The following is a 23,746-nucleotide window of genomic DNA, read 5'->3' as shown; positions in this document are numbered from 1 at the left end:
CCTGGGTCGGTTTTCCCTGAGGGTGAGACCCAGCAGGTTGAAAGACTTCCTGTGAAGTCTCTGGACTTTGTTTTTCTTATCCTGCCCTGTGTGTGGCGCTTGTCTGACTGCAGGTCCCACCAGCATAAGATGATGTGGTACCTTTAACTTTGGCAGACTCTCCCTGCTGGGGGCGTGGTGGAGACAGAGGAGAGGTTGTAGGCTGGTTTTAATGGCTTCAAACTACCAAGCCCTGGTGTCTGAATTCCTTGATGGAGGGATTCCGTGTGGGTGGGGCTTCACCTCTCCCCTGGGGAAGGCACAGGCTCCAGACAAGCCCCCAGAAGAGCTCACTTCTGCCTATTCCTGGGGCAGTTGCAGCCTGAAAAGTCCTGCCTCTGTATCCAGAGGCAGTCAAGCCTTTGTAGATACACAGCCACAAAAACCTCTGTTTCCTTCTCTTTTTTCCCCCTTTTTCTGTCAGTCCTGCCCCCTTGGTGCCGGGGCAAAAATGAGCAACCTCCACTTTGATCAGGTTCCCCTAAGCTGGGGGCCTATTTTTAGTAGTCAGAATTTGTTAATTAGTTCCACAGTTGGCATTTGGTTGTGCCCAGTCCCTGCTGCTGGTAAAGTCCTTTCCTTTCCCCTCTGGGAAGCGGCCTGTGGGGGAGGGGCGCTGGTCGCCACAGCTTTGGGAACTCACGGTTCTGGGGGGGGCTCACAGCTGGTCCAGCTGGTTCAGACTGGGGTACGCTGTGTGTCTGGTCACTATTTTGGCTCTGGGAGCTGTTCTGTACTGTTTCTGGTTATTTAGTAGTTGTTCTGGAGGACGAACTAAAATGCGCACGTTGTTAAGCCGCCATCTTGACCCGGAAATCAAGAGTAATAGTTTTTAAAGTACTCTTCAACAGGACAGGACAGATCCCAGAGTTTGTCATGGAATATCATACGATCCTCCAGATTTTTCCTTCTAGCTGCTCAGAATATAGGAGGCTAGAAGGATCCCCTATTCATTTTTAAAACTGTCTTTTGATGAACAGAAGTTTTAATTTCAATGATGTTTGATTTTATTAATTTTTTTCACTTATAGTTATTGCACTCTTTGTGTCCTGTGAAACCTTTGCCTGCCTGAAGTAGCAAAAATGCCCTCCTATGTTTTCTTTAGAAGCTTTGTTTTAACTTTTATACTTGTATCTGTGATCCATCTCAAATTAATTTTTATGAATTGTGAGAAATAGAGATTGAGGTTTATTTTTTCCCGTGTGTATATCCAGTTCCAGCACCATTTGTTGAGAAGACTTTTCTTTCCCCATTGAATTGCTTAACACCTTTGCCAAAACTTAGTATGAGTCTTTGTTATAAATAATAGGCCTATTTCTGAGTGCTATTCTACTGCATTTATATATTTATGCTAAACTACACTGTGTTGTTTACTATAGCTTTGTAGTAAGTCATGAAGTCAGATAATACAAAGTTTTCTTTTTATCAAGATTGCTTTGGAATTTCTAGGTCCTTTGTATATCAGTATACTTTTTAGAATCAGCTTTTAATTTTCTTTCTTTTTTTTTTTACATGGGCAGGCATCAGGAATCGAACCTGGGTCCTCTGGCATGGCAGGCGAGCATTCTTGCCTGCTGCGCTACCGTGGCCTGCCCCAGCTTTTAATTTTTACCAAATAAATCTAGTGGGGACACAATTGCCTTGACTCTAAAGATCAGCTTGAGGAACATTGTCATCTTAATAGTACTGGTTCTTCTAATCCATGCTATAACTCTCTGTTTATTCAGCTCTTTAGTTTCTCTCAGCAGCATTTTGTGGTTTTCAGTGTATGGGTCTTGCATATCTTTTGTTAAACTTATTACTAAGTATTTAATGTTCTTTGACATTTGCAAATGAAATTAAATTTTTTTTTGTATTTTCCAGTTGTTTGCTGCTAGTATGTAAAAGTGCATTTTTTAAAATATTAACTTGATACCTGTAACTTTCTAAATCACATATTAGTGTATTTTTCATTTTGTAGATTCCCTAAGATTTTTGATAATAACAGTTTGATAATAACAGTCAGTAGCCTCTGTAAATATGGAGAGCTTTATTTCTTCCTTTCAGATCATTAATCTTTTTATCTCCTTTAAATAAAGACCTGTAATAAAATGTTGAATAAAAGTGGTGGGAGTTGGCATTTTGTTCCTTGTCTTAGAGGGGAAATATGTAGTGTTTTACCCTTAAGTTAATGAAAGCTGAGGGTTTTTTTAAGTTGATCTTTATCACAATGATGAAGTTCCTTTCTTTTTTTAATTTTCTGAGAGGTCGAAACATGAAAGGGCATTTACTTTTGTCAAGTGCTTTTACTGGATCCTTAAAAATTATCAAGTGGTTTTTCTCCTTTATTCTGTTCATGTGGTGAATTATGTTAATTGATTTCCAAATGTTAACCAACCTTCCATCTTGGGATAAACCCAACTTGGTTATAATATATTATCATTTTTGTATATTTAAGATTCAGTTGCTAATTTTTTTAAGGTTTTTTTCTGTCTGTATTTATTGAGGGATATTGGTTTGTATTTTTTTATTTTTAACTTAAAAAATTTACCTCAGTTGCTTTTTTAGATTCTTAGCTGTTCAAACAAAAGCCTTAACTATGAATTTATTGGCTCACTGTTGCACAGGTAGAAGCCTTGATTCCTCCTGGGGTTGATATCTTCTGATTGGCCAGCAATCTTTGGGGTTCCTTGGCTTTTCTGTCACATGGCATTGTGCATGGTGACATCTTTTCCTTTATCTTCTGGGTTTTGTTGATTCCAGCTTCTGGTTGTTTCCTCCCCTTGGCTCCTTTCTCCCTTTGACTTTCACTTTGCTTATAAGACTCCAGTAATCTGATCAGAGCCTAACCTGATTCATTTGGGCCACATCTTAACTGAAGTAATATCTTGAAGAGATCTTAGGACCGGGGGTTGTGTCCTGAACTTGCCTTTTGTGGGGACACTGGTTGCTGATATTTAAAATCTCTATAATTATAGATTTTTCTCTCTTCCTTTTTAATGCTGTGAACTTTTGCTTCTTATATTTTAAAGCTGTTAGATAAATATACGTTTATGATTGTTATGTATTTCTGGTGAATTGGCTGTTTTATCATCATAACTGTTCCTCTTTATCACTAATCATTCTCTTTGGATAAAGTTTACTTTAAAGGGTATTACTAGGAACTTTAGCCTTCTGCAGTCTTTACGCTTACTCTCTTTTTTATGCATTTATCATCACAATTGACTTTTTAAAATTTTTTATCAAAAATAACGTACATACAAAAAAGCAATAAATTTGAAAGCACATTGCAACAATTAGTTGTAGAACCGATTTCAGAGTTTGCTATTGATTACAATTCCATAATTTTAGGTTTTTCCTTCTCGCTGCTCTAAGATCTGGGGACTAAAAGAAATAGCATATAATGATTCAGCAATCTTGTTCATTTGTTATACCCCACCTTCTCTATTTAACTCCACCATCACCTTCGATCTTTCACCTACTCTTTAGGGGCGTTTGGGCTATGCCCATTTTAAGTTTTTCATATTGAAAAGGTCTATAATATGGAATAGGGGGATGGAACTAGTTGATGTTTTAGAGAGGCTGGCCCTTCTGCATTTCAGGACTTATATGGTCCACGGACCCATCAGGAGGTTCCTCTGAAAAACTACCCCAGTACATGGAACCTCTGCAGAATCTTATTTAATGCCCTAATTTTCTTTAGAATTGGCAAGAATGCCTTTGGTCAACAGAAAATTCTTTTACCTTGGATACTGAGTCCTAAATGAACTGAGGATGCATTTCTTACTTTGCCGATTTTTTTTCTTTCTAAAAGGAAAAAATCAGCTACCTGAAATATACCAACCAGCTACAGCACAAAATATCCCAATGGAAATATTTGATGGCATCTTTAAAATTGTGTAGCTACCTCAAAATTTAATAATTCTAGTGGAGTTGCCTAGAAAGAGGATATCTAAGACACACAGCTGGTAGAATTTTTATGAAAGAGCTTGTCTCGTGTTTTTTTCCAAGCAGGTAGGCTGTAGGTGACTTTGCTGTATATAACTGTTCCTGCAGGAATCTTGGCTTTCCAGAGGGGAAACTGCAGGTTAGTTGGAACCGGCAGGATTGAATATTCAGTTGCCCCACAAGGCAGTTAGAAGATATCATCCTCACTGCTTCAGAGCAGATTTTAAAGTTTATTTATTGGTTTGTATATAAACCTGGCATTTCACATGCAAATAAACATTGTACTGTCAAGCTAAAAAAAAAAAGAAAAAAGAATGCCTTTGGTTGGGGTTTGGCAAGCCATGATAGGTAGCGATGTCTAGCTGAAGCTTATGTAAGAGTGACCTCCAGGGTAACCTCTCGATTCTGTTTGAACTCTCTCAGCCACTGATACCTTATTTTTCATACCTCCTTTCCCCCTTCTGGTCAGGATGGTATTGTCGATCTCATGGTGCCAGGGCCAGACTCATCCCTGGGAGTCATTTCCCACATTGCCAGGAAGACTTTCACCCCTGGATGTCATGTCCCGTGCAGAGGAGAGGGCAGCAATTTCACTTGCAGAGTTGGGCTTAGAGAGAAATAGGCCACATCTGAGCAACAAAAGAGGTCCTCTGGAGGTGACTCTTAGGCATACCTATAGGTAGGCTAAGCTCTCCAATACATACATAAGCTTCACAAGAGTAAGCCTCAAAATCAAGGGCTTGGCCTATTGATTTGGATTTCCCTGATGTTTGAAATAGTATCAGGAGGTTTCCCTGATGGTAAAGTTTAATAGTTCCATATTTTTTCTTCCATCCCTCAAGGGACTTTGCCAATACTTTTTGGTTATCTGTTTAATATATTCTAGGATATATCCTGGCATTACATTAAGCTATACAGGATTAAAGGCCCTCATTCTTATTCTGGGCTTCCTGTGTTTCGATTGTTCAAATGAACTATCCAGACAGGTTGAGTAAGATTATGTGCTACAGAAAATTTAGGTTATGGACAAAATAAACCATTCTTCTCTGGTCTCAAAGAGTAGGTGCGATTCTAAAACATAGACAGTGTCTTCCTTACCCTTGTGTTCTCAATTACCTTAATCCTGACCTGATCAGGTTTATTCTTATCTTTAAATACCAGGTTATACATATATAAAACAGCCTCTTAAAATCCAGAAATAATAATTACCAGTCCGGACTAAATGTGTCTTGTATAAGAGCTTACAATCTAGGCCCCTGTTTTCTTATAGGCATTTTCTAAAGGAGACCATCCCATAATTGTTCTTTTGTTTCTGGCTTATTTTGCCTTACCAAATTTCCTACAGACTCATTCACATTGTTGTATGCCTCACAACTTCATTCCTTTTTGTAGCAGCACAATATTTGATCATATGTATACACCATCATTCACCAATCTACTTCTCAGTCAGTGCATCCTTCAGCCACGTCCATTCATTGGGCATCATATATAATGTCTAAGTCAACAGTCCATCAACACTCCAATTTTAGATAATTTCATTGTTCCCAAGAGAAAGATAACCAATAAACACACCCTCCCCAAATAGGAAATCTAATCCCCCTCTTAACTCTTGTCCCTCCCCCTCATTTTTTACTCCTGTTGTTGCTGTGCTACTGTTGATGTTTTCCTGTAAAACATAGCCCATATATGTTACTCTTTACATGGCATATAGTTTTCATTGTTTTGCTTTCAACCCATCTGTTGTTATAAAGTGAGTTTCTTGTAGACAGCATGTAAGACTTTCTTTATGATCTTTTCTGACAAAGCTACCTTTTAATTAGAGTTTTTAGTTCATTTACATTTAATATAATTATTGATATTGTTGGCTTTAAGTCTCTTTTATTATTTAAATTGGATATTAATTAACTGAATAATCCTTAGAATTCTATTTTATCCTTTGGCTTTTTTTTCCCCCAAATATTCATCTGTTGCTTTTGTTGACTAGTACATGCATTATAAAGAAAAACTGCATGCCAGCTGATTATGCTGTGTTAGAAAGACTTGTAAGTTTCCTGGATAAAGCACTATGGAAATTTTCATAATCTTAATTATAGAAGTAGAATCATCCCTTATATTTTTAAAACTCAACTTTGTTGAGATATCATTTGCATACAATAAAATATACTTGAGTGTACTTCTTGATCAATTTTGATAATCATTAATGTAAACACTAACACAGTGAAGGAATAGAACATACCTGATACCCTAAAATATTCCTTGTATTCCTTCTTTTTAAAAAAAAAAAAGAAAAGAAAACACTTTAATTTCAAGAGTTCAGAGAATGCAGTTCATATTTTATATTTTATAAACACAAAATGTTGTATTATAAATACAAAATAAAGAAGAAGAATACAGTAATATAGCTTTATAAAGGATGAAAACCTTATGTAAACTTTTAACTTAAAATGCTGCTTTCTGAAGAGTTGACCTGCAGTTCTACATAATCTGAGAATTATCTATAGATTTCGTTTATAGAAAGAATCTCTATAGTCAAATTATCATTCACTTTCATGCCCCCACATGGAAAGTAGTAGGTGAATATCTGTAGGAGTACAACTTATTGTCTGCTCCTCCACTCAGAAGTAACCCTGCGTCTGTCCAATCTACACTCAGAACTTTGTCTTCATGAGCAGCCAAATCATAGAGAGGAGCCTTAGAACTTCTTGTATTCCACAGCTTGACAATGTTATCTAAAGAACCTGAGATCAGCTGCTGTTCTTGGGTAGGACACCACTTGACTGATGTGACCCAGCCTGTATGTGAGGTTAGGGACAGTGACACCAAAGAACCATCTTTCATTCGGGGTTCCCATAGTCTGATGTGCCTATCTGTACTCCCAGATGCTAAACATTTACAAAGTGGAGAATAGGAGATACAATTAAATACTTTATTTCTTGTCAAAGTTGACTTAAGGCTGCCAGTTTCAACATCCCACACTCTAATTGTGTGGTCCCACGATGCAGTACAGATTTCTTCAGCATCTGACCACAGGACTGAGGAAATTGCTTCCTTGTGGCCAGAGAGGGTCACAATGGGAGTCCTGGTTAGTCCCAATTGTTCTGTTTTCTGTTTCTTTCTTGGTCGATTAGTAGATTCTTCCATTTCATCTTCTTCATTTGTAGGGACTGTAGACCAGATCTTTAGCATTTTATCCCAGGAGCCACTGCAAAATTTAGTACCTATGCTATTAACAGCTATAGGTTCCATACTTCCAGCATGACCTCTGCAGTAGTGTAGGGCTTTCACTTTGTTTCTCTCTACATTCCACTCCCATAAGAGAATAGTCTGATCCACAGATGCACTCAGTAGTAAGCAAGACAAACTGTCTTTTTTCACCCAGGCCACATCTTTTACAACATCTGTATGTCCCACAATTGTCATTATTGATTTTCCTTCCAAGGACCAAATTCGAGAAGTTTTATCATAAGAACCAGCCAAGATCCATTCCTCTGCTCCTTTAATAGAAGTGATCCAGTCATCGTAGAACATGCATTGCTCTGGCTGAGGTGCACTGTACTTCTCCACATATTCTAGTTCCACGACCTCTTCAGATGAGATGTTCTCCAATTCCATATGTTTGACCAGTGGCATTCGCAGAAACCGGCCCTTGATAAGGAAATCAAATTCCACATATTTGTGGAACTCATTTTTGGCCTCCAGCAATTTATTGATGATATTACTAAGGTCAGCAGTTTCAGAGGCAGCAGGAATTGAGAACGGAACATCATCTACTGCATATTTCTTGTTGGTGTAGAAACGTGTCTGAAGCTGAGCCATGGCGGGAATGAGTACGCACGAGACTTGCCCAACAGAAACGTACAGGGTAATAGTCAAAGAACTGGCCCTTTAGTCTCTTGGGACTACAAAAAGAGGAAAAATTAGACCGTACAGGTAAGAGAGAAACTGCTATCGAAGTCTGGCTTCCACTTTCTTTGCTCGGGTCTCCGCCGCAGATAGCCCCGTGAGGCCACTCTTACCTGGAAGCTCAGCCTACAAACATCAACTACCTATTGCTAGATTTAGAAATCACTGATTAATAAAGCCTAGTCTTAAAGGCGGCGTGTCCCTTTCATCACGTCTGGATTATTTTTAATATAATTAGGTCTTAATCTATTAGAAAGATAGCGAAAGCCCCGAATCAAATCTGTTCTTTTGTTTTTTCCCTTGTATTCCTTCTTAATCACTGCCCTCTGTCTCCCCAGTCCCATGTGAACATTGATCAGCTTTCTGGCACTATAGATTACATTTATCTTTTCTAGAGATTTGATTCTAACTTCTTTCACTTAGCAGGTTTTTGAGATTCATGCATAATATTGGGTGTATCAATGACGCTTTCCTTTTTAATACTGGATAGTATTCTATTGTGTGAGTATACCACAATTTGTTTATATAGTTTATCAATGTTCTGATATGAACTAGCTCTCATTGTACCTGATGAGAAGTCAGTGGTGATTCATATTGTTGTATTACTCTATATATTATATCTTTTTGTGTGTGACTTCTTTTAAGATGTTCTCTTTACTTTTGGCTTTGAACAGTTTTTATATTATTTCTCTAGGTGTGGTTTTGTTTGTATTTTTCTTGCTTGGGTTTTTCTGAGCTCTTTAATCTCTAAATTTCTGTCTTCTACCACAAAATGAAACTACTGGAAATAATTTTCAACTGCCTTTTCTGCCCCATTGTCTCTCTTTTACTTCTGGGACTCCACTTTCATAAATAATAGACCTTTGGATATTGTTCTACAGATCAGAGGTTCTATTGTTTACAGTCTTTTTACTGTTCCTCAGATCGGATAGTTTCTATTGCAGCTCTTCAAATTCACTTACGCTTTCTAATTTCCTTTCTGTTAAGCCCATCCTAATTTCACCATCTCAGTCATCTTGAAGTCCTTGTCCATTATTTGCCTTTCTCTTGACCAGGAGTTGGCAAAGCAAAGCTCTGTCGTAAACAAGAAACCAAACACCAAAGTCATTATATTGTATGATTCTATTAAGATTAAGTTCTAAAAAATGCAAAACTCTTGTGAGAGAAAGCAGGTCTGTGGTTGCCAGTGGCTCAGGATGGAGTGAGGGAATTGACTACCATATAATAAATATTTTAGGCTTTGCAGGCCTTATAGTTTCTGTCACAACTACTCAGCTCCACTATTGTAGCATAGTTGTAGACAATACAATTGAATGAGTGTGATTGTGTTCTAATAAAACTTTACAAAAAACAGGTGGCATTGGCCAATGAGCCATAGTTTGCTGACCTCTACTGTTGACTATGGATCATGTTTCCTCTTTCTTTGTACATAGGTAGTTTGGGTCATATCCTGAACATTATGAAAAATACGTTGTATTGTAGGGATCTGTATAGGGATCTACAAGGATCTGTTCTACATTTTGATTATACGTTGATCTCTTTTTTTTATTTTTAATAAAACCAATCAACATACAAACATGACATTCTTAACACATGAACATTCCATACTTGGTGTACAATCATTGGCTCACAATGTCATCACATAGTTGTATGTACATCACCATGATAATTTCTCAGAACATTTACATCACTCCAGAAAAAGAAATAAAAAGAAAGAAGAAAAAACTCATACATACCATACCCTTTACCCCCCTCTCATTGACCACTAGTATTTCCCTCTACCCAATTTATTTTAACATTTGTTCCCCCTATTATTTATTTATTTTTAATCCACATTTTTTACTCATCTGTCCTTACCATAATAAAAGGAGCATCAGAACAAGGTTTTCACAATCACACAGTCACTTTGCGAAAGCTGTATCATTATACAGTCATCTTAAAGAAACATAGGGACTTCCGGAGAAGATGGCGGCTTAGTAAGACGTGTGGGTCTTAGTTCCTCCTCCAGAAAAGCAACTAAAGAAACAGAAACAATACGAAACAGCTCCCGGAGCCACGACAGAGACCAAAAAGACAGCGTACCCCATTCTGGAATGGCTGAACGGGCAGGGAGAATCCTCTGCCGTGAGATACCCGAGGGGCGCGCGTTTGTTTTCCTGGCCAGGATGGCTGGCGACTGGGGTCCCCTCCACGCACGTGGCTCCCCAGTCTGACTGGGAACGTTGGATAACGGGGCCCTCCCACCACGCTTGGTGTCTCGGGCCAGCTGGGCAATTTGGACCGGCACTCCCCCAAGCCGCGGCGGCCTGCGACCCCCCTCCACGCGCGCGGTTTCCCAGGCCGACTGCGAGATTTGGATTGGCAAGTTAAAGGAGCCACAGCATCTTTTACTGGTGGGACCCGCAGACAGACGAGCACCACAAATGCCACCTACTGGGCAGGTAAAGAAAAACAGAGCCCAGAGATTTCACAGAAAAACCTTTCAACCAGCCGGGTCCCACACCCAGGGAAATCTGATCAAATGCCCAGACACTAGCAGAAAATAATGGATGATGCTCGGAAAATTGAAGATATGTCCCAGTCAAAGGAACAAACCAATAGTTCAAATGAGATACAGGAGCTGAGACAACTAATGCTGAATATACGAACAGAAATGGAAAAACTCTTCAAAAACCAAATCAATAAATTGAGGGAGGACATGAAGAAGACATGGGCTGAACAAAAAGAAGAAATAGAAAATCTGAAAAAACAAATCACAGAACTTATGGGAGTGAAGGACAAAGAAGAAAAAATGGAAAAAACAATGGATACCTACAATGGTAGATCTAAAGAGACAGAAGCTACAATTAGTGAACTGGAGGATGGAACATCTGAATTCCAAAAAGAAACAGAAACTATAGGGAAAAGAATGGAAAAACTTGAGCAGGGGATCAGGGAACTGAATGACAATATGAAGCGCACAAATATACGTGTTGTGGGTGTCCCAGAAGGAGAAGAGAAGGGAAAAGGAGGAGAAAAACTAATGGAAGAAATTATCACTGAAAATTTCCCAACTCTTATGAAAGACCTAAATTTACAGATCCAAGAAGTGCAGCGCACCCCAAAGAGAATAGACCCAAATAGGCATTCTCCAAGACACTTACTAGTTAGAATGTCAGAGGTCAAAGAGAAAGAGAGGATCTTGAAAGCAGCAAGAGAAAAACAATCTGTCACATACAAGGGAAACCCAATAAGACTATGTGTAGATTTCTCAGCAGAAACCATGGAAGCTAGAAGACAGTGGGATGATATATTTAAATTACTAAAAGAGAAAAACTGCCAACCAAGACTTCTATATCCAGCAAAATTGTCCTTCAAAAATGAAGGAGAAATTAAAACATTTATAGACAAAAAGTCACTGAGAGAATTTGTGACCAAGAGACCAGCTCTGCAAGAAATACTAAAGGGAGCACTAGAGTCAGATACGAAAAGACAGAAGAGAGAGGTATGGAGTAAAGTGTAGAAAGAAGGAAAATCAGATATGATATATATAATACAAAAGGCAAAATGGTAGAGGAAAATATTATCCAAACAGTAATAACACTAAAAGTTAATGGACTGAATTTCCCAATCAAAAGACATAGACTGGCAGAATAGATTACGACCCAGCAATACCACTGCTAGGTATCTACTCAAAGGACTTAAGGGCAAAGACACAGACGGACATTTGCGCACCAGTGTTTATAGCAGCATTATCTACAATCGCAAAGAGATGGAAACAGCTAAAATGTCCATCAACAGACGAGTGGCTAAACAAACTGTGGCATATACCTACGATGGAATATTATGCAGCTTTAAGACAGACTAAACTTATGAAGCATGTAATAACATGGATGGACCTAGAGAACATTATGCTGAGTGAGTCTAGCCAAAAACTAAAGGACAAATACTGTATGGTCCCACTGATGTGAACCGACATTCGAGAATCAGCTTGGAATATATCATTGGTAACAGAGACCAGCAGGAGTTAGAAACAGGGTAAGATAATGGGTAATTGGAGCTGAAGGGATACAGACTGTGCAACAGGACTAGATACAAAAACTCAAAAATGGACAGCACAATAATACCTAAATGTAATGTAACTATGTTGGAACACTGAATGAAGCTGTACCTGAAATATAATTTTTTGTTTGTTTGTTTGTTTGTATCTTTTGTTTTTTTTCTTTTTCCTTTATATATATATATATATATATATTATTAGTATTATTATTTTAATTCTCTTCTCTATATTAACATTTTATATCTTTTTCTGTTGTTTTGCTAGTTCTTTTCCTAAATCGATGCAAATGTACTAAGAAATGATGATCATACATCTATGTGATGATACTAAGAATTACTGAGTGCATGTGTAGAATGGAATGATTTCTAAATGTTGTTTTAATTTCTTTTCTTTTTTTTGATTAATAAAAAAAATTAAAAAAAAAAACATGGCTATTGGAAAGCTCTACGATTTCAGGCACTTCCCTCTAGCCTCTCTAATACACTTAAAACTAAAAAGGGGATATCTGTATAATGCTTAAGAATAACCTCCAGGATAACCTGTTGACTCTATTTGAAATCTCTCAGCCATTTGACACTTTATTTTGTCTCATTTCTCTCTTCCCCCTTTCAGTCGAGAAGATTTTCACAATCTCTTGATTCTGAGTCCCAACTCATACTAGGATTTCTGTCCCACATTGCCAAGAGGTTTTACACCCCTGTGAGACATGTCCCGCATAGACAGGGAGAGGGTACTAAGTTTGCTTGTTATGTTGGTTGGAGAGAGAGGCCACATCTAAGCAACAAGAGAGGTTCTCTTGGGGGTGACTCTTAGGCCTAATTTTAAGTAGGCTTAGCCCATCATTTGGGGCAATAGGTTTCAAATGAACAAACCCAAAGATTGAGGGTTTGGGCTATTGATTTTGTTGTCCTCATTGGTTCCGAGAATATCAGGCCTTCTCCAAATGGGGAAGTTAAATTTTCCCCCTTTCTCACCATTACTCCAAGTGGACTTTGCAGATACTTTTTTATTCACTGTTCAAATCACTCTGGAATTTATCGGGCCATCACTCTGAACAAACCTACAAAATCTCATGCCCTCCTTGAAGTTTCATGTATTTATGGTATTCAATTAAACTATCCATTTAAGTTGTATTAGAAGATGACTAGTCAAAATACAAATTTTGTACCAAATAAACATTTTTTGCTTTAGTAACACACATAAGTTAAACTTTTAAAATCTGAATTAATCATCTGTTTTCAATACCCTGCAATATTGACATTTCTTTGTTCTTCCTCATGCAAAAACATTTTTTAATTTGTACATTTAGTCACAATCATTGTACACACTAAACAGTCCTAGATTATACCATCTCAGTCTTTATCGTCTATTTTTCCTTCTGATTTCATTTGTGCTTCCAGCCCTCCTTCCCCTATCATTCTCACATTCAGCTTCATTCAGTGTGCTAACATTATTATACTACAGTTAGGTAGTATTGTACTATACATTTCTGAATTTTTACAATCAGTCCTGTTGCAAAATCTATATTCCTTTAGCTCCAATTACCCAATATCTACCCTATTTCTATTTCCTCATGGTCTCTGTTCTTAACTGAAATTCTCCAAGTTCATTCATTAATGTTATTTCATATCAGTGAGACCATACATTATTTGTCCTTTTGTTTCTGGCTAATCTCACTGAGCATAAACATTGATCTCTTGATGGACACTAGAATTTAGTTTTCTGCTTGTAGGATGGTTGGTCCATTAGGAGGTACTCTGCCATTACTGGAAGTAGAACCTCTCCAGATAATTTTTAGGAGGAGAACTGACTGCATTAAATTTGATGGACTAAAGTGCAGAAAAACTGGAAGTATCAGGAACACTGTTAGGGTCCTAGTGAGACAAAAATGAGGGAAATCCAAGTGGCAAAGGAAGAAAAAGGAGGGGCATTTCTGAGTTAGGACTGATAAGATTTGTTGACTGCTTAGAGGTAGGGGCTGAGGAAGAAGGATAGTTACAATGAGGTGTCTGAGATGATAGGGATATATAGGGCATGGAGCAGGGTTAGGCAGTGGTTTTGGGGTGCTTCAGAACTTTAATCCTTTTTCTGGCTGAATGATGGTCCATTGTATATCATGTTTTGTTTATCCATTCATCTGTTGAGGGACACTTGAATTGTTTCTGTCTTTTCCTTATTGTCAGTAATGCTGCTGTGAACATTCATATACAAGTACCTGTACCTGTTTTAAGTCCCTGCTTTAAATTATTTTGGATATATACTTGGAAGTGGAATTTCCTGGCTATGTGATAATTCTATGTTTAATTTTCTGAAGAACCACCATATATATGGCTTTCCACAGCAACTTCACCATTTTACATTTCAACCAGCAGTGCACAAGGGTTCCATTTCTCCACATCCTCATCAACCCTTCTTTTCTCTCCCTTTTTTTTTTTTTTTAATAATTGTCATTGTAGTGGGTATGAAGTAGTATTGCATTGTGATCTTCATTTGCATTCCCCTAATGGCTAATGGTGTTGAGCATCTTCTCATATACTTTTGGCCATTTGCATATCTTCTTTGGAGAAATGTCTATTTCAGTCCTTTGCCCTTTTAAAAAATTGGATTGTCTTTTTGTTGTTATAGTTCTTTTTATATTCTGGATATTAAACCAGATATATGATTTGCAGCTATTTTCTACCATTCTGTAAGTTGTCTTTTCACTTTCTTGATGACATATTTTGATGTACAAAGGTTTTTAATTTTGATGAAGTTGAATTTATTTCTTTTGTTGTTGTTATCTGTTTTTGGTGTAATAGCTAAGAATCCATCACCAAATCTAAGGTCCTCTAGATTTTCCCCTATTTTTTTTCTCAGAGTTTTAGGTCATTGATCTGTTTTGACTCAATTTTTTATGTGATGCCTGGTAGAGATTCAGTTTTACTGTTTTGCGGTGGATATCCAGTTTTCCCAGTGCCATTTCTTGAAGAAACTGTTCTTTCTCATTTGAATGAACTTGCCCCATTGTTGAAAATCTATTGACCATCATGTGTCGGCTTATTTCTGAATTCCCAGCTCTATTCCATTGATCTCTGTCTATCCTTATGCTGGTGTCACGTTGTTTTCATTACTGTAGCTTTGTAGTAAGCTTCTCAACTTGTCTTTTACGGGTACTGAAAAATACAGAACTACACATAGGGATCCATTTAAAACTCCTCTCTAATGAAGCAATCATTGATTCATTACCAAGCACCTACTATTGGCTTACTTATTTTCACATTTTCTTAGCTAAAGTAAGTATCCTTCAAAAGGAAAAAGATATTCTTGTCATATGTCAGGACTTCTCATTTCCTTGGTTTCCTCTCTTCTTACACATCCTTTGTCCCCATCCTTAGAATATTATTTTCACGTTCAAGATTAGGGTGACCAATTGTTGTGGTTTGTGCAGGACTGAGGAACTTTTCGAGATCCAGGAGTTTCAGTGCTAAACAGGGATAGTCAGTCATCCTACTCAGAATTGAAGATGCCAATGAGGAACAGAGCCAAAAAAAGAATTTCCTTATGGGATACTTGATTGTAATAAGTTTTATAGCTGAAAGCATGAGAATTACCAAAACAAGTGGACAGAGCAGTTCAGAAACACTTTAATTAATTTCACTGTGATTTAAAAAGTAAAAGTAATAAGAATAGGTTGGAAAAGTTACATCTTAAGATAAAACTTCCCACTTTTTCTCAGGAATTAGAGAAACAATTTTATTCTCCTTTTTTTTTTTTTTTAAAGTAATCAATATATGAAAGGAAGCAATTCATACTTAACAAAAGTCTCTGAGGCCCCTTTTTCTTCTACATATTCTTGCCTTTGACTCAATTCTCCATGCTTCCCTGCTCTTGGTGTCGTATAGTTGTTTATGTGTGTGTGTCTGTGTTAGCAATAACACATACATTCTTTCACTAACAATAGTCTGTCCCTCTACTGACATGGTCTGTTTATCTAATAGAAATGACTAGGTGGGTATTTTATTCCCTAACGTCCATATATGCTGTTCTCCTAAAATTAATTTTCTGTTAAAGGAAGCAGTCTCTAATAGGTCTTTAAACAAAGGTTTATTGGTGACTGTGTTTTCCTGCTAAAACATTTATTTCTCAAGTTCATAAATTTGTGAGTCAGAATCTTTTTACCATATGAATATATGTTATATATGTAATATGTTGCTGGGTCTACAAATGATCAATCCTACAATTTACTCTTTGACAAAGGCTCAGTGGATAATTTTAGGAAAACACAACCATTACCTTCTGTGATTGATGTTATTTATTTGGGGGGAGCTTTTAAAAAGGGAATTTAATAAGTTACTAGTTTACAGTTCTAAGGCTGAAAAAATGTCCCAATTAAAATAAGTCTGTAGAAATGCCCAATGAAAGGCATCCAGGGAAAGATACCTTGGTTCAAGAAGGCCGATGAAGTTCAGGATTTCTCTTTCGGCTGAAAGGGCACATGGTGAGCAAGGCATCATCAGGTAGCTTTCTCTCCTGGCTTCCTGTTTCATGAAGCTCCCTGGAAGGCGTTTTCCTTCTTCATCTCCAAAAGTTGATGGCTTGTGGGCTCTCTGCTTCTTGTGGCTATGTTCTTCTTCTCTGCTGTCTCTGAATCTCTCATTCTTCAAAATGTTTTCTCTTTTATAGGACTCCAGTAAACCAATCAAGACCCACCTAAATGGGTGGAGACACGCCTCCTCTAATCCAGTTTAACAGCCACTCTTGATTGGATTACATCTCCAGGGAGATGATCTAATTACATACAGTATTGTATAGGGATTATTTTGCCTTTATGAAATGGGATTTTGATTAAATCATGGCTTTTCAAGGGTACATACATCCTTTCAAACCAGCACAGCTTCTTAATTACTTTTCTGAATCATTTGTTTCTAAAAATGGTACGATCAACTGTAGAAGCAAGTCCTCAGTTTTTTTTTTTTTTTTTTTAAAGGAAAGACAGAGAGAAGGAAGGAAGGATAGAAGGAAGGAAGGAAGGAAGAAAGGGAAACATCTTTAAACATTTTCTGGTTTTTATTGTATTCTGTTTCTCCGTTTTTGTTACATGGGCTGGGGCCGGGAATCGAACCGAGGTCCTCCGGCATAGCAGGCAAGCACTTTGCCCGCTGAGCCACCGCGGCCCGCCAGTCCTCAGTTTTGATATTAGTATTAAAAATAAAATGCCACACAGTTTGAAAGTTAGTGCTACAGCTGAATATGACAGTGTTTCACTCCTTTTTTAATACTGAGGTTGGATGTGGTCCCTTAAATTAGTTATGAATAATGCCTATTGTATTTTTTTTTTTTTTTAACGTGGGCAGGCACTGGGAATCGAACCCGGATCCTCTGGCATGGCAGGCAAGCATTCTTGCCTGTTGAGCCACCGTGGCCTGCCCTGCCTATTGTATTTTGAATAGTTTAGTAGATTCTATATTAAAAGTTATTGGTTCTGTTTAACTTGAGGAAATGTTTAAATTTAAAATAGTTTATTAATGAACTCATAGTTGTTTACACCATTTTACCTTCACTGAGAAAGTCACACATTAAACGGATTTTATGATAAAGAAGGGAAATGAATTAATGTTTTAAAGGAGATGCCTCTTGTAGAGACAAAATTCTTTTTAAAAACCAAAATTGAAGGTACATAAAATTGGTTAAATTTTATAGGTAAACCATATTAAAATGTCTGTTGCTTTGTTGTGCCAGAGGCACTGATATCCAAGTCCAGTTGCTTAATCTCTGTGTGCTCTAGTTTTCACATGTGTAAAATGGGGGGGTGAAGTTATATTCTAACTCATAGGGTTATAGTGGCTATTAAGTGAATTAATGTTTGTAAATCACTTAGAGTCTGTCTCTTAGTAAGTGTGCAATAGTTTTTAGCCATTATTATTACTGTTAATGTTTAAAATTATTTACTAGTTTTATCATATTTGAGTTGTATATTTCAACAATAATTTGGAGATAGAAGATTTTATGTAGAAAAACTATTTATAGTTTCTAGGCAATAGCTATTTGAGAGGGTAAATAAATCTATGCCTATTTTGAAACTTGGTGTCACTATATTTAAATGTAATCAGACATATTCTAAATTGTTAACTTTTGCGATTAAAAGGAAGTTCTAAAGATTTTGGAAATGGTTAAATATTGTTCCTGTTCCTTGGCCAAGAGTCATACCTTGCCTAGTAGTGGCTTACTTTGTGCGTCACTATTCCAGCTGTTTGTTGTAGATGTAATATTTATATAAGACCCACTCGCCTAAGCACCAGTAGCCAGGGAAATACTTGTTACTCCTCTTTGTTCCTCATTTGCGGTTCTGGGTGGGCTTGCAGCTGGTCCAGCTGATCCAGACTGGGGTACGCTGTGTGTCCAGTCCCTGACGTGGCCCCAGCAGTTGTTCTGTACTGTTCCTGACTAGTAGCTGTTCTGGAGAACGAGCTAAATCCCAGACCTCGCTAAGCCGCCATCAGCTGTCTGCTCTTGATGTTATTCTTGAAGATTATGGAGATTCACCAAACATCTCTGACTTTCATTAAAAAATTTCCATGAGTGGTGGTGGAAATCAGCTGATTTTAATGGAGAGAAGCAGATGCTAAGTGTCCTGTGAAATACCCTTAACATGCAGAGAAAGAGCCAAGAATTAGGCTCTGTTGAGTCCTCAGCCCAAAATTCTTGTTTTTAGAATATGTTATACTTTTAGGCAAGGCAAAAGGAACCAAAACAAAACCTATATGGTGAATTAATATATGGGGGCTGCAGGGATGAGCTGGTCCAGGCATTGTTGGATTAAGAATGCCTGCTTGACCAAAAGAAGGAAAAGAAATGTAATAAAACAGGGTTTCGTGGCTAAGATATTTCAAATAGAGTCAAGAGGTCATTTTGAAGATTACTCTTACTCAGGCCTTTTTGCCAGATATTACAAATTGCCGTAGTATGCCAAGACCCAACCAATAATATTCCTAATAATATTCCCAGGGCTCTATCTAAGATTTTATAAAAGTTTTACTTATTAAGTTTATTTTTCAGAAACTTAAAACTTCCAGTTTGTTCCTGCCAGATAAGCCCTGAAACTTAGAGGTACCAGTCTCTCCCCAAACATCAACCAGTTGCATTTACCTACCCCATAATGTCAACACCTCTTTTCAGCATGAGGAAATTAGAATAGTCATTGCTCAAATATCCCAAATGCTGAGAGAATGATCAAATGAGAGGGAGGAGTTGTAACAGAGAAGTTAGGATTTAACAAATGGTTATGACTACTGAATCATTATATAGATATTTCTTTTTAGTTTCTAAGTATTAGAACAGCTAGAAGGGAATAACTTGAAATTGTAGAACTGTAACCTATTCTATACTTTGAAATTTGCTCTGTAACTACTTGTTAAATTGTACTTTAAAATTTATTACTTTTCTGTATATAAATGTTATATTTCACAATAAATAATGTTAAAATATATATATAGGGGTTAACTATAGCATCCACAGGGTATATTCCCTGAATTTGGAAAATTCATAATGTATGTTAAAACTAGTACAAACCATATAGAAAGAATGAGATCACACATAAGCAGGAAAATTTATGCTGGGATGAATTGCAAATTTATTGTTGCTGAGGTTGGAATTCTTCCTTGATTCAATTTAACTCAGCATTATGTACCAAGCAGCCAGCCTGTGTTTTTTTTTTTTTTAACTTTTTTTATTAATTAAAAAAATTAACAAACAAAACATTAAGATATCATTCCATTCTACATATACAATCAGTAATTCTTAATATCATCACATATTTGCATATTTCATCATTTCTTAGTACATTTGCATTGATTTAGAAAAAGAAATAAAAAGACAACAGAAAAAGAAATAAAATGATAATAGAGAAAAAAAAGACTATGCATACCATACCCCTTACCCCTCGCTTTCATTTACCACTAGCATTTCAAACTGAATTTATTTTAACATTTGTTCCCCCATTATTTATTTTTATTCCATATGTTCTACTCTTCTGTTGATATAGTAGCTAAAAGGAGCATCAGACATAAGGTTTTCACATTCACAGAATCTCATTGTGAAAGCTATATCATTGTTCAATCATCATCAAGAAACATGGCTACTGGAACACAGCACTACATTTTCACGCAATTCCCTCCAGCCTCTCCACTACATCTTGAACAACAAGGTGATATCTACTTAATGCGTAAGAATAACCTCCAGAATAACCTCTCGACTCTGTTTGGAATCTCTCAGCCATTGACACTTCGTCTCATTTTACTCTTTCCCTTTTGGTGGAGAAGTTTCTCTCAATCCCTTGATGTTAATTCTCAGCTCATTCTAGGGTTTTTCTCAGTCCTTTGATGCTGAGTCTCAGCTCATTCCAGGATCTTTATCCCACGTTGCCAGGAAGGTCCACACAGCCTATGTTTTAGACATTCGGTTAAAACTTAGGGATAACAAAAACTCAGAAATGGACAGCACAGTATTACCTAACTGTAATACAATTATGTTAAAACACTGAATGAAGCTGCATGTGAGAATGATAGAGGGAGGAGGGTTGGGGACATAAATGAAATCAGAAAGAAAGAGGTTAAAGATTGAGATGGTATAATCTAGGAATGCCTAGAGTGCATAATAATAGTGACTAAATGTACAAATTTTAAAAATGTTTTTGCATGAGAAAGAACAAAGGAATGTGATTATTGCAGAGTGCTGAAAATAGATGGTAATTAATATTTTAAACTGTCACTTATGTGTGAGACTAAAGCAAAAAATGTTTGTTACAAAATTTATATTTTGACTAGTGCATTTCCTGATATAACTTACTTAGATAGTTTGATTGAACACCATATGTACTTGGAATCTCAGGTAGGACATGAGATTTTGTTGGTTTGTCCAGAGTGATGCCCCGATGAATCCCAGAGTGAGTCGATGAGTGAGTGGAAAGTATTTGCAAAGCCCTCTTCAGGGAATGGTGAGAACGGGGAGAAATGCAACTTCCCCAAGTTGAATTCTTGATATTCTCAAAAGTAGTGTGGACAACCAAAGCTATAGGCTGAGCCCCCCAGTCTTGGGGTTTGTTTATATGAAACTTAACCCCAAAAAGGATAGGTCAAGCCTACTTAAAATTTAGGCCTAAGAGTCACCACCAAGAGAGCCTCTTATGTTGCTCAGATGTGGCCTCTCTCTCCAGCCAACACAACAGGCAATCTCACCACCCTCCCCCTGTCTACGTGGGACATGATTCTCAGGGGTGTGGACCTTCCTGGCAACGTGGGACAGAAATCCTGGAATGAGCTGAGACTCAGCATCAAGGGATTGAGAAAACCTTCTGGACCAAAAGGGGGAAGAGTGAAATGAGACAAAGCGTCAATGGCTGAGAGATTCCAAACAGAGTAGAGAGGTTGTCCTGGAGGTTATTCTTATGCATTAAGTAGATATCATCTTGTTATTCCAGATGTAATGGAGAGGCTGGGGGGAACTGCCTGAAAATGTAGAGCTGTGTTCCAGTAGCCATGTTTCTTGAGGATGATTGAATAATGATATAGCTGTCACAATGAGACTCTGTGATTGTGAAAACCTTTGTCTGATGCTCCTTTTATCTACCTTGTCAACAGATGAGTAGAACATATGGAATAAAAATAAATAATAGGGGGAACAAATGCTAAAATAAATTTAGTTTGAAATGCTAGTGATCAATGAAAGCAAGGGGTAAGGGGTGTGGTAGGTATAATCTTTTTTTTTTCTTTCCTGTGTTCGTTTTATTTCTTTTTCTATTGTCTTTTTGTTTCTTTTTCTGAATTAATGCAAATGTTCTAAGAAATTATGAATATGCAACTAAGTGATATTGTGAATTACTGATTATGTATGTTGTTTTATTTTAATTTTTGAATTAATAAATAAATTTTTAAAAAATTTAGTTTGAAATGCTAGTGATAAATGAAAGTGAGAGGTAAGGAGTATGGTATGTATAATCTTTTTTTTTCTATTATTGTTTTATTCCATTTTCTGTTGTCTTTTTATTTCTTTTTCTGAATTGATGCAAATGTTCTAAGAAATGATGAATATGCAACTATGTGATGATATTGAGAATTACTGAATGTATATGTAGAACGTAATTATATGTTAAAAAAAAAAAACTTAGGGATATGAAGATGCCCTAATTCCTGCCCGCAAGAAGCTCACAGTCCAGTAATTTGCCAGGAGAACAAAGGGAACAAGGAAACCCTGGGCAGACCAAACTGTGGATGCAAAGGTTTAAGAGTAATGGAGCACATAGCTAAGGAAGTGGTTCAGTTAGTTCAGGAGGCAGTGGATATTCAAGTCTAAAGCTTGGTAGTATAATCTGTGCTGGAGCTAAAGATTGGAGAGTCACTAGCATATAGTAGTGGAGATCTTAGATGTGGAAGAAATAATCTAGAACAACAGCTTTTAAAACATAGCCCATGGATCCCTGGGGATCCCCTAAACACTTTGAGGGCCTAGTCCACATGGCCAAAACTAATTTCATAATAATACTGAAATGTCATTGCATTTTGCATTGTCATTCTTTCATGAGTCCATAATGGATTGTGTTTTTTTAAATGTAATTTTATTGAGATATATTCACATACCATATAATCATCCAAAGTGTACAATCAGTGGTTCGTAATATCATGTAGTTGTGCATTCATTACCACAGTCAATTTTTGAACATTTTCATTACTCAAAAAAAAAATACACGTATTAATAAAAGTAAAAATGTAAAAGAACACTTAAAACATCCCATACCTCTTAACCCCGTGTTATTTATTTATTTTTTGTCCTTATTTTTTTTACTCATTGGTCCATACCCTGGATAAAGGGAGTGTCAGTCACAAGTTTTCACAATCACATGGTCACATTGTAAAAGCTATATAGTTAAACAGCCAAGGCTACTGTTTCAGGTATTTCCTTCTAGCCATTCTAATACACTAAAAAGTAAAAAGGGATATCTATATAATATGTATAATAACCTGCAGAATGACCTCTCAACTTTATTTGAAATCTGTCATCCACTGAAACTTTTTGATTTCATTTCTTTTCCCCCTTTTGGTCAAGAAGACTTTCTCAGTCCCACAATGCTGGGTCCAGGCTTATCCCCAGGAGTTGTGTCCCATGTTACCAGGGAGAAGTATCCACCCCTGGGAGTCATGGCCCATGTAGGGGAAGCATAATAGAGTTTTTCTGAGGCTATATAATATGTGATGATATCACTTTGATAACTAATGGAATATGTGCTTCTGTATTCTTGTGTTGTCTAACATTTCTTGAAGGGATAGGTTTAGAGTATAATTTGAATTTCCAGCGATTAACTCCGTTTTTTTCTTTCTCACTGCTTCTGCTGTTCTCTCACCACCTATCTTCATTTGTATTTCTTGTAATCTCTGTAATCTCGTTATTGTCCAATAACTCATGACAGTGCATGAGTTATTTTTAGTGATACAGTAGCTCTTTGAATTAAAGAAGTTGCTGCAAATTTGAAGACTTAGTCGAACCTCATCTGAGGAATTATAATTTTACTTTACAAATGGATGAATCTATACATGTGGTTGGACTTAGTATTTTGTTTGGATTTGTCTGGTAATGGCACCAGTGAATCATTGAGGTTGATCGTCTGTGTGAATGCTTGGCAATAAACACAAATGATACTTTGTATAATCAAAGTTGAAGAAGTTTTTGAATTTCGTATTTTTTCCTTGAACAACTGAATTGACACTTACTGAACAAAAACAATGGTGGATGGAAAACCATTTGGCAGTTTCTCAAGTAGAAACACGAAATTACCATATGACCCAGTGATTCCACTCCTAGGTATATACA

At 36.9% G+C, this 23,746-nt stretch overlaps 1 protein-coding gene and 1 pseudogene across 5 annotated transcripts in view; one reads left to right on the top strand and one right to left on the bottom strand.

The window, feature by feature from the left end:
* Positions 1–23,746, top strand: part of RNF214 (ring finger protein 214) — a 94,746-nt gene that overhangs the window by 60,803 nt on the left and 10,197 nt on the right. The gene's annotated exons all lie outside the window — the stretch shown is intronic.
* Positions 6,342–8,275, bottom strand: LOC143644177 (ribosome biogenesis protein WDR12 pseudogene; annotated as a pseudogene).

The sequence above is a fragment of the Tamandua tetradactyla genome, chromosome 8, assembly GCF_023851605.1.
Source record: "Tamandua tetradactyla isolate mTamTet1 chromosome 8, mTamTet1.pri, whole genome shotgun sequence".
NCBI lineage: Eukaryota > Metazoa > Chordata > Mammalia > Pilosa > Myrmecophagidae > Tamandua > Tamandua tetradactyla.
The sequence above is the reverse complement of the archived record's forward strand: the minus strand, read 5'-3'. Positions and strand labels throughout refer to the sequence as shown.